Genomic DNA, 12,345 nt, shown 5'->3' on the forward strand with positions numbered 1-12,345 from the left:
TCTCTGATTCCTCCTGTATTGATTTGTATTGTAACTGTACTGTCCGTCCAAATGTTGTTGGCGCTCTATAAATATACATAGATTAGACTTGATGGACTTGTGTCTTTTTTCACCTACTATATAACTATAAATCCTGTATAATAATAATAATACTTACAATTGTAAACTGTAATTGTAACAATACTTACATTGTGCCAAGCTGGACCAATATACACAATATTACCAAAAGTATTATGACGCCTCCCTTTACACGCACATGAACTTTAATGACATCCCAGTCTTAGTTCAATATTGAGTTGGCCCACCCTTTGCAGCTATAATGGCTTCAACTCTTCTGGGAAGGCCGTCCACAAGGTTTAGGAGTGTGTCTATGGGAATGTTTGATCATTCTTCCAGAAGAGCATTTGGGAGGTCAGGCACTGATGTTGGATGAGAAGGCCTGGCTCACAGTCTCCGCTCTAATTCATCCCAAAGGCGTTCTATCGGGTTGAGGTCAGGACTCTGTGAAGGCCAGTCAAGTTCCTCCACCCCAAACTCACTCATCCACACTATATTGCCAAAAGTATTGGGCCACCCCGCCAAATCATTTGGTTGAGGGGGGATTATGGTGCGGGGTTGTTTTTCAGGGGTTGGGCTTGGCCTCTTAGTTCCAGTGAAGGGAACTCTTAAGGCGTCAGCATACCAAGACATTTTGGACACTTTCATGCTCCCAACTTTGTGGGAACAGTTTGGGGATGGCCCCTTCCTGTTCCAACACGACTGCGCACCAGTGCACAAAGCAAGGTCCATGAAGACATGGATGAGCTAGTTTGGGGTGGAGGAACTTGACTGGCCTGCACAGAGTCCTGACCTCAACCCAATAGAACACCTTTGGGATGAATTAGAGCGGAGACTGCGAGCCAAGCCAAGCGTCCAACATCAGTGCCTGATCTCACAAATGCACTTCTGGAAGAATGGTCAAACATTCCCATAGACACACTCCTAAACCTTGTGGACAGCCTTCCCAGAAGAGTTGAAGCTGTTATAGCTGCAAAGGGTTCAATGTTGAACCCTACGGACTAAGACTGGCATGCCATTAAACGGCGCGTGTAAGGCAGGCGTCCCAATACTTTTGGCAATATAGTGTATATGTACAGTGCCTTGAAAAATTATTCATACCCCTTGAAATTTTCCACATTTTGTCATGTTACAACCAAAAACGTAAACGTATTTTATTGGGATTTTATGTGATAGACCAACACAAAGTGGCACATAATTGTGAAGTGGAAGGAAAATGATAAATGATTTTCAACATTTTTTTACAAATAAATATGTGAAAAGTGTGGGGGGTACATTTGTATGGCGCCCCCCGGAGTCAATACTTTGTAGAACTGTCTTTCTCTGCAATTACAGCTGCAAGTCTTTTTGGGGATGTCTCTACCAGCTTTGTACATCTAGAGAGGGACATTTTTTGCCCATTCTCATACCTCCCAACATTTTGAGATGGGAATGAGGGACACCTACTAACAAATGTATGTAGGCATAGGACATGCCCCCTGCCACACCCCCTTAAAGGAGAATTAACAAAAAAAAGGTTAATTAAATTCACAAGGACTTTTTTTTACCACTACTATTACTTTATATTGACTTTTAAAATGTACAAATGCAGCAATTTAGAAATCAGACGAAATGTTTAGCACTGGGAAACACTTTATGAAAGATAAAAAGTGCATTTTATATACAACTATATAGATCAGATCAAAATGAGGGACAAATGAGGGGGAAAGAGGGACAGAGGGACATTGCTCCAAATCAGGGACAGTCCCTCGAAATCAGGGACAGTTGGGAGCTATGCCATTCTGCTTTGCAAAATAGCTCAAGATTGGATGGAGAGCCTCTGAAAACAACAATTTTCAAGCCTTGCCACAGATTCTCAATTGGATTTAAGTCTGGACTTTGACTGGGCCATTCTTTTTTATTTATTTATTTTTTAGCTTCTATTGCTCATTTCTTTTTTCAATATCTTTATTAAATTTTCTTTGTTTCTTATAAAAAATTGATGCCATACGTACAACCAATCGAAAATATACTTCTCATCAATATCAATTACAAATACAGATACAAATAACCCCTTTCCCCCCACCCCACCCCCTTCTTTCCTAGACCCCCCCCCCCCTTCTTTTCAAAATCTCTCAAGTTCTGTCAGATTGGATGGAGAGCGTCTGTGAACAGAAATTTTCAAGTCTTTCCACAGATTCTCAATTGGATTTAGGTCTGGACTGTGACTGGCCCATTCTAACACATGAATATGCTTTGATATAAACCATTCCATTGTAGCTCTGGCTGTATGTTTAGGGTCGTTGTCCTGCTGGAAGGTGAACCTTAATCAAAATGTGGAAAATTTTCAAGGGGTATGAATACTTTTTTTCAAAGCACTGTACTTACATTGTGCCAAGCTGGCCCAATATAACTATATAATACACATCATACCTGGGAGGTCAGATTAAGTTTTATAGATGGTGATGATATAAAAAATCTGCAGCCAGTAGTACATGTTAGGCAATGTCAGGGTTAAAGTGTATCTTTCTCTATCAGGGTTCTATCTGGTCTTCTTACACTGGGGAAGGGCTGGTTACAATGTAACCAGAAGTTTGAGGTCAAAGACACAGAGGAATCAAAAAATATACTGCGCTAGATAGATAAGCGGGGTTGCGTGCCAAGGGCACAGGGCATTCCGGCTTCGAAATATAAAACAAAGAATCCACGCTGCCTGTGTGTCAGTGTCTGCTCACCCGCCGGGACCCTCCGTCCGTCCCTTAAGGTACATTCCATTTATCTGTCATTCATTATTATAGTTGTGTTCAGAGTCTGCTTAGATCTTCTGCTTTCTGTTAGTTAATGCTGCTTGTGTGTGATTTTAGACATTTAGAGAAGATAAAGCTGAATTCCAGGTATGAATACTTTTTACATTTGTTACATTGATTCAGCTTGGACTAATGTTACTATGTATATAATGTACCTGTGGGATCCCTGTGCAAGCTGGAAATCTCTGCATAGACCCCGCTACTCCAGTGGTCTCCACTGGCTTCCGAGTCCCGTTCCATCTGCCCTGCTGCTTAAAAAAAACAGGAGGTCACTCGCTCATAGCTCCCAACTGTCCCTGATTTCGAGGGACTGTCCCTGATTTCGAGGGACTGTCCCTGATTTCGAGGGACTCTCCCTGATTTCGAGGGACTGTCCCTGATTTGGAGCAATGTCCCTCTTTCCCTCATTCCTCCTCATTTGTCCTTCATTTTGGTCTGATCTATATTTAGTTATATATAAAATGCACTTTTTATCTATCATCAAGTGTTTTCCAGAGCTAAACCTTTCATCCGATTTCTAAATCGCTGCATTTGTAAATTCCAAAAGCCAATATAAAGGAATAGTAATGGTAAAAAAAAAAAAAAAAAAAAAAAAACACTTGTGAGTTTAACCAATTTTGTATTTTTGTACAATTCTCCTTTGAGGGGGCGTGGCAAGGGGTGTGTCCTATGCCTGCATACTTTTGCTGATAGGTGTCCCTCATTCCCATCTCAAAAAGTTGGGAGGTATGCGCACTCAGCAGAAGCGCAATTCAGGGGACACTATGCATGATTTAATAATGGTAAATATATACTGTGAACTGCAAGAGCAGTTGCTCTAGTGCAGTGATGGCCCATCTAATAGGTGGTGCAGGGGCACCGCCCCCCCTAATCCATGCACCCCGGCCCCTAATCTACATGCAGGGTGCCAGACGTATGGATTTCAATGGAGGTTTTTTTTTCCGAAGCACATGATTAGAGCCTGGGGCTCTAATTGGCTTAAAAAAGGGTGGGCTCGGGGCGCAGAGCCCACCCAGTTGTGTGTCAATAGCGAATGAATATTTGCTTTTGTCTTCCTGATTCTCCTCCCGACCAATCAGGAAGCGGGTCTTGAGACCCATCACCCGATTGGCTGATAGGAGGAGTGATCCTATTGGCCGCTGAGGGGGAGGAGGGAGGAGATACAGGGGAAGCCGCCGAAGCGGAGGAGGAGACGCGGGGTGAAGCCGCCTCAACCTGAAGGGCCTGGTATGGATTTTGGGGTGGAGCCCCCACTTCATTTTTTGTTTTAATTTTGGCGCAGAGTTCCCCTTAACCACTTCAATACACTGTGTTATATATACTACACTGCCTGCACTGACTGAATATAGAGTCTACACTGAATATCTAGTCTACACTAAATGCAGAGTATATATATATATATATATATATATATATATATATATATATATATATATATATATATATATATATATATATATATAAAATGCTAGACTGTATATATATACATCAAATACAGTGCCACTAACTAACTAACCTGCCTGCCTAATCTAGCTCAATCTCTCTCTGTCCACGCCAACACACTATATACGGCTGCTATGTAAGCAGCCTTATATAGTGTGGGGCGTTGACTTAGTCCCCCTGAGCCATGATTGGCCAAATGCACCCTGCCTTTGGCCAATCATGACAATCGCAGTTGAGCGCACTGTGATTGGCCAAAACATGCAGTTCTGGTGCATGTTTTGGCGAATCATCAGACTTCAATGCACTGTGATCTCGCAGTGCATTATGGGGCGTTCCACGGCACTCAAATTTGCCACGAACGCCCCATATGTTCGGTTAGTTTGTTAGCAAACGAACTTACGTTCGACTCAAACCACGGGTTCATCCCTAATCATTGGTATCAGTGGAAGGAATAGTGTCTCATCATTGGTATCAGTGGAAGGAATAGTGTCCCATCATTGGTATCAGTGGAAGGAATAGTGTCCCATCATTGGTATCAGTGGAAGGAATAGTGTCCCATCATTGGTATCAGTGGAAGGAATAGTGTCCCATCATTGGTATCAGTGGAAGGAATAGTGTCCCATCATTGGTATCAGTGGAAGGAATAGTGTCCCATCATTGGTGTCAGTGGGAGGAATAGTGTCCCATCATTGGTATCAGTGGAAGGAATAGTGTCCCATCATTGGTATCAGTGGAAGGAATAGTGTCCCATCATTGGTATCAGTGGAAGGAATAGTGTCTCATCATTGGTATCAGTGGAAGGAATAGTGTCCCATCATTGGTATCAGTGGAAGGAATAGTGTCTCATCATTGGTATCAGTGGAAGGAATAGTGTCCCATCATTGGTATCAGTGGAAGGAATAGTGTCCCATCATTGGTATCAGTGGAAGGAATAGTGTCTCATCATTGGTATCAGTGGAAGGAATAGTGTCTCATCATTGGTATCAGTGGAAGGAATAGTGTCCCATCATTGGTATCAGTGGAAGGAATAGTGTCCCATCATTGGTATCAGTGGAAGGAATAGTGTCCCATCATTGGTATCAGTGGAAGGAATAGTGTCCCATCATTGGTATCAGTGGAAGGAATAGTGTCCCATCATTGATGACAGTGGGAGGAAGAATGCCCCATCACTGGTGTCAAAATGAGGAATAGCACCCCATCATTGGTATTAATAGGAGGAATAATGCCCCATCATTGGTGTCAAAAGGAGGAATAGCGCCCCAAGGACCGGATAAATGTGAGCAAAGGGTCACATCTGGCCCGCAGGCCACAGTTTAGAGACCACGGATTTAGAAACTGAATGGAGGAGGAGCCGTTGAATGACAGGAACTCCCCTTCCCATTCGCAGAACGCTATGCATTGTGGAATAATATTTTTAGAGGTTGCAGAAGGGGGCGGGGCGAGTGGCACAACTTTTCTCAGTAGAAGCGGCTGCTGGTAACTTTTAAAGGACGTTGAAAATAACTGACTTACTAGCCCAGTTATCACCAAGTGAAAATAAAGGAAAATAACCGTATAAAAGAAAACGAATGGAGACGACACATCTAAGAATTGGTAAGCTGCAAAATATTACTTTTTATTTTTTATTTTTTTATGGGTTTAATATTGCTTTAACCTTTACAGCATTGGAAGATAGACATTTAGGACAGGATCTGGCCATTCTGAGGAGGCAGAGCAGAGAAGATTGGTATCAGAAGCAGCCACCTGCAGGTAATATGATGCACACCATTATACATAATTAATTTGTTTGGCACTGTATCCCCCACCCAAAAGATTTACATTAGCTTTAAAGCGATATTAAACCCAAAAGTAAGCATTTATTATATTGCAGCTTACCCATTCTTATGGGGCCTACACACGGTCGGACTTTTCGGCTACAAAAGTCTGACAGCCCGTCCGACAAAATTTCGACGGACTTTTGGCGGACTTGCCGGGAACTTTCTAACGAACGGACTTGCCTACACACGATCACACAAAAGTCCGACGGAGTCATACGTGATGACGTACACCGGACTAAAATAAGGAAGTTAATAGCCAGTAGCCAATAGCTGCCCTAGCGTGGGTTTTTGTCCGTCGGAGTAGCATACAGACGAGCGGATTTCTGGGTCCGGCGGAGTTACGACGTAAAGATTTGAAGCATGTTCCAAAGCTAAAGTCCGTCAGATTTGGGGCTGGAAAAGTCCGTCGGACTTTTGTAGCCGAAAAGTCAGATCGTGTGTACGCGGCATTAGATGTGATGGCTGCATTCCTTTTCTTTCTTAGGCTTTCTTTCTGGTGACCCTGCCAGTCTCTTGATTTTCAAAAGAAAGAACTGCAGGATTCAGACAAACCATTTACCACTGGCAGGGGTGCTCACAATAATCAGCTTTTATTTATGTATGTGAAATCTTTATACGAAAAGGAACGACATTTTTTTTTTGTTAAATTTTCCCGTGGCTGGCAGTCAAAATGTTCCTATTCTGAATACGATTCTACCACGTTCCGGAGAGGGAGGTCGAAGCTCACCTAACCACGGCAGCTCCTAAACTCTGCTAAAAGCCTATGGGGTTGATTTACTAAAGAAAAATGTAAGACTGTGCACTTTGCAAATTGTAGTTGCCCTCTGCAAGTGCAGTTGTTCCAGAGCTTAGTAAATGAGCTAAAGCTTCACTTTGCAAAGAGTACCCAATCACAAGCAAGGATAATAGAAAAACATCATTTTTGCTTACACATGATTGGATGATGGAAGTCAGCAGAGTTTCTACTCATTTACTAAGCTCTGGAGCAACAGCTCTTGCAGAGGACAACTGCAGCTTGTAAAGTGCACAGTCTATTTGCCTTTAGTAAACCAACCCCATAGGCTTTTATGGAGTTGAGTTTAGGAGCTTTGGCAAAAAAAAAAAATGGCAAAAGCTCCTAAACTCAAATTCAGGAGCAGCTGGTGTACATGAAGCCTTATTCTGCTTATTTCCTGGGGGATTTCTGGAGACCAGTGGCGGCCGCTACATACAAGGTGCAGCCGTGCCGCCCTCCTAATCCATGTGCCCGGCCCCCTGATCTACATGCAGGGCACCGAACGCATGGATTCCAATGTTTTTTTTTTTTTGAAGCACATGATTAGAGCCTAAGGCTCTAATTGGCTTAAAAAAAGGGTGGGCTCGGGGCGCAGTGCCTACCTAGTTGTGTGACAATTGCGATTTTAATATTCACTATTGTCTTCCTGCTTCTCCTCCCGGCCAATCAGGAAGTGGGGGGTGCTCAATTGGCCCAGAGGAGAAGCGATCGTATTGACCAGTACCGGGGGCAGGGAGAATGTACGGGGAGATCCGGAAGATGGCCCCTGTCATCTCTCTGCATTGCCGCCCCGGGGGCGGCGGGGGGGATTGGTGGTTTGTTTGGAGACACCCAGAGAAGATATGAGATCTATCCCTCAGCTCTTGAGAGAGGCCACAGCTGATGAGACAGAGGTAGCAGGGTAGGCTATGTGTAATTCACTCCTGCCTTGCAACAATAGGGTCATGAATTTGAATCCCAACCATGATGCTACCTACCTGGAGTTTGCATGTTCTCCCTGTGCCTGTGTAGGTTTCCTCCGGGTACTCCGGTTTCCTCCCACACTACAAAGACAAGCTGGGAAGTTAATTGGCTCTTGTCTAAATTGGCCCGAGTATGTGTATGTATGATTGTGATTTAGGGACCTTAGATTGTAAGCTCCTTGGCCAGGGACTGATGTGAATGTATAATATAGGTAAAGCCATACCTCCCAACTTTTTGAGATGGGAGCGAGGGACACCTATTAGCAAATGTATGCAGGCATAGGACACACCCCCTGCCACGCCTTTTTAAAGGAGAATTATACAAAACAATTATTAGTTAAACCCACGAGTGCTTTATTTTTACCACTACTATTCCTTTATATTGGCTTTTGAAGTTCACAGATGCAGCAATTTAGTAATCGGATGAAAGGTTTAGCACTGGGAAACACTTTTTGAAAGATAACTAGTGCATTTTATATACAACTATATAGATCAGACCAAAATGAGGGACAAATGAGGAGGAATGAGGGACAGAGGGACATTGCTCCAAATCAGGGACAGTTGGGAGGTATGGGTAAAGTGCTGTATAAATTGGTGGCGCTAAATAAATACCAATTATAAATAAAAAAAAGAGAGCACATAAAGCTGGATGCACACTATACAATTTTCTGTAGATTTTTTTCCTTTGGATTTACCAAAACCATATAAAATGAGGTCAAACCTTAAGAGTTTCAATTTGTATGCAATCAGGCCGGCCTTTGCACTACATGGTTTTGGTAAATCTAAAGGAAATCAGACAACAAAAGTTGTATAGTGTGTATTGCCGCGTACACACGATCGGACATTCCGACAACAAAATCCATGGATTTATTTCCGACGGATATCGGCTCAAACTTGTCTTGCATACACACAAACCTTGTCGGAAATTCTGATCACCAAGAACGTGGTGACGTACAACACGTACGACGAGCTGAGAAAAATGAAGTTCAATAGCCAGTGCGGCTCTTCTACTTGATTCCGAGCATGCGTAGAATTTTGTGCGTCGGAACTGTGTACACGCGATCGGAATTTCCGACAATGGATTTTGTTGTCGGAAAATTTGAGAACCAGCAATTCCGAATTCCGACAACAAATGTCCGATGGAGCCTACACACGGTCGGAATTTCCGACAACAAGCTCACGTCGAACATTTGTTGTCGGAAATTCCGACCGCGTGTACGCGGCGTTTGGAGGTCTAACTATACAGAGGCTGCATAATGAGTTCTTTCTGGCCAGGGGCTTGTAGAGGGTTAAAGGAGCTTCGTTGCCATTTGCAGTTCTTGTGTTCATTTCCTGGGTGAAAGTCACCATGTCCATTCACCTCGGGAGTGTTTTCTGGGAATGGCAACTGAAAGAGAAAAGCGAATGAATTCTGTGGGTCAGGCAGCATGACCTCCCGTGCAAACACCCTACACCGAGATATGGAGGTGAGCAAAGAAGATCCCACTGATAACATGACACAGGGGGGACGAGTACACATCGCATTCTTCTCCAATATGCCAGCAATATATCTGTTACATTACACAAGGCTCATATATCTGATGGAAAATATCAGCACCCTGCTATTCTAAAGGCCAGCTGGGCAAATGTAGCGTGTAAATTATGGGTTTTTTGTCCTCTTTGCCACGTTGTTATGTTTTAAAACCGCAAAATTTGCTGCAACATATAGACATTCTATACTAGTATATGTATATAAAGTATGTATGGAAAGGAAAAGGGACTGAACATGAATTTTTTTGCCAAGTCATATTTTAGTTCATAGCTGCATTCAATGGGGTTGATTTACTAAAGGCAAATAGACGTCACTTTGCAAAGGAAATTCTCCCTCAGCTTAGTGCAGAGGTCTTCAGACTTTTGCAACATTTTTATAATTGAATGTATAAAATGTAAATGAAAAAAATTAAAAAACACGCTTACATAAATCTCTGCACACAGACCTCCCCCCCCCCCCTATACATCAGACCCCCCCCTTCACATCAGACCCCCCCCCCTTCACATCAGACCCCCCCCCTTTACATCAGACACCCCCCCTTCACATTAGACCCCCCCTTCACATCAAAGAACCTTTCTCATCAGAGCCCCCTCCTTCACATCAAAGTGTCCTTTTCACATCGAAGCCCTCTTTCACATCAGAGCTTCCCTTTCACCTCAGAGCCCCCCTTCACATGAAAGTCCCCCTTCACATCAGAAGCCCCCCTCCCTTCACATCAGAAGCCTTCTTTTACATCAGAGTTATCCTTATCACATCAGAGTTCCACTTTTACATCAGATTCCCCATTTCACATCAGAGCCCCCCCCCCCCCCTTAATATCAGGGCCCCCTTCTTCATATCAAAGCCCCCCCTTTCACATCAGAGCTCTCCTTTCACCTCAGAGCCCCCCTTCACATGAAAGCCCCTCTTCACATCTGAGCCCCCTTTTACATCAAAGCCCCCCTTTTCACGTCAGAAGCCCCCCCCCTTCACATTAGAGCCCTCTTCTTAATATCAAAATGCCCCTTTTACATCGGAACTCCCCTTTCACATCAGAGCCCCCCTTTCACATCAGAGCCCCCCTTTCACATGAAAGCCCCCCTTCACATCAGAGCCAAACCCCTTCACATTAGAGACACCCCTTCCCATCAAAGCCCCCCCTTTCACATCAAAAGCATCCCTTCACATGAGAAGCCCATCTTCACATCAGAGCCATCCTCCCTTCACATCAGAGCCCCCCTTCACATTAGAGACCCCCCTTCAAATCAGAGCCATCCTCCCTTCACATCAGAGCCCCCCTTCACATTAGAGACCCCCCTTCAAATCAGAGCCACCCTCCCTTCACATCAGAGCCCCCCTTCACATTAGAGACCCCCCTTCAAATCAGAGCCATCCTCCCTTCACATCAGAGCCCCCCTTCACATTAGAGACCTCCCTCCACATCAGAGCCATTTTCCCTTCACATTAGAGCCCCCCTTCACATTAGAGACCCCCCTTCACCTCAGAGCCCCCCTTCACATTAGAGACCCCCCTTCACATCAGAGCTTCCCTTCACATCAGAGCCCCCTTCACATTAGAGACCCCCCTTCACATCAGAGCCACCCCTTCACATCAGAGTCCCCCTTCACATTAGAGACCCCCCTTCACATCAGAGCTTCCCTCCACATCAGAGCCCTCCTTCACATTAGAGACCCCCTTCAAATCAGAGCCATTCTCCCTTCCCATCAGAGCCCCCCTTCACATTAGAGACCCCCCTTCACATCAGAGCCCCCCTTCACATCAGAGCCCCCCTTAACATCAGAGTCCCCCTTCACATTAGAGACCCCCATTCACATCAGAGCTTCCCTTCACATCAGAGCCCTCCTTCACATTAGAGCCCCCCTTCAAATCAGAGCCATCCTCCCTTCCCATCAGAGCCCCCTTCACATTAGAGACCCCCCTTCAAATCAAAGCCATCCTCCCTTCCCATCAGAGCCCCCCTTCACATTAGAGACCCCCCTTCAAATCAGAGCCATCCTCCCTTCCCATCAGAGCCCCCCCCCATTCACATTAGAGACCCCCCTTCACATCAGAGCCACCCCTTCACATCAGAGATCCCCCTTCACATCAGAAACATCCTCCCTTCACATCAGTGCCCCCCTTCACATTAGAGCCCCCCTTCACATTAGAGCCCCCCTTCACATCAGAAACATCCTCCCTTCACATCAGAGCCCCCCTTCACATTAGAGCCCCCCTTCACATCAGAGCCATCCTCCCTTCACATCAGAAGCCTCCCTTTGCATCAGAGGCCCTCCCTTCACATCACAGGCCCCCCCTTCACATCAGAGCCCTCCCCCCAGCACACGAGAGCCCCCCTTTTACATCAGAAGCCCCCCATCACTTCAAAGCCCCCTTTTCATCTCGTTTCACCACTTAAGACTTAGTAGTAGAGATGGGAGGTATTGGAATGGAGGCACTTAACCACTTCAGCCCCAGAAGATTTGCCCCCTTAATAACCGGGCCATTTTTTGCAATACGGCACTGCGTCGCTTTAACTGACAATTGCGCAGTCGTTGCTGTACTCAAATAAATTTGACATCTTTTTTTCCCTACAAATAGAGCTTTCTTTTGGTGGTATTTGATCACCTCTGCATTTTTTATTTTTTGCGCTATAAACAAAAAAATAGCGAGAATTTTGAAAAAAAATAAATAAATAACGTTTTACTTTTTGCTATAATAAATATCCAAAAAAAAAATTTTAAAAATGAATTTCTTCATCAGTTTAGGCCAATATGTATTCTTCTACATATTTTTGGTAAAAATAAATCGCAATAAGCGTATATTAATTGGTTTGCGCAAAAGTTATTGCATCTACAAAATAGAGGAAAGATTTAGAGCATTTTTATTATTTTTTTTTTTTTTTTTACTAGTAATGGCGGTGATGGGCGATTTTTAGCGGGACTGCGACATTGTGGCAGACAGATCGGACACTTTTGACACTTTTTTGGGACCAGTG

The 12,345-nt window shown here is 44.2% G+C and overlaps 1 protein-coding gene across 3 annotated transcripts in view; it reads left to right on the forward strand.

Moving 5' to 3' along the window:
- The first annotated feature begins 2,647 nt into the window (after positions 1–2,647).
- Positions 2,648–12,345, forward strand: part of SLC51B (SLC51 subunit beta) — a 29,061-nt gene continuing 19,363 nt past the window's right edge. Inside the window, exons 1-2 of one of the 3 annotated variants that reach the window (XM_073618338.1) lie at positions 2,663–2,800; positions 5,949–6,035. The gene's annotated coding sequence lies outside the window, so the exon portion shown is untranslated. Of the gene's footprint in view, positions 2,801–2,908; positions 2,931–5,948; positions 6,036–12,345 lie in introns of those variants that run through there. The other 2 variants (XM_073618340.1, XM_073618339.1) reach the window with 2 other exon arrangements.

This window comes from Aquarana catesbeiana, linkage group LG03, assembly GCF_042186555.1.
Source record: "Aquarana catesbeiana isolate 2022-GZ linkage group LG03, ASM4218655v1, whole genome shotgun sequence".
In the NCBI taxonomy this organism is placed as follows: Eukaryota; Metazoa; Chordata; class Amphibia; order Anura; family Ranidae; genus Aquarana; species Aquarana catesbeiana.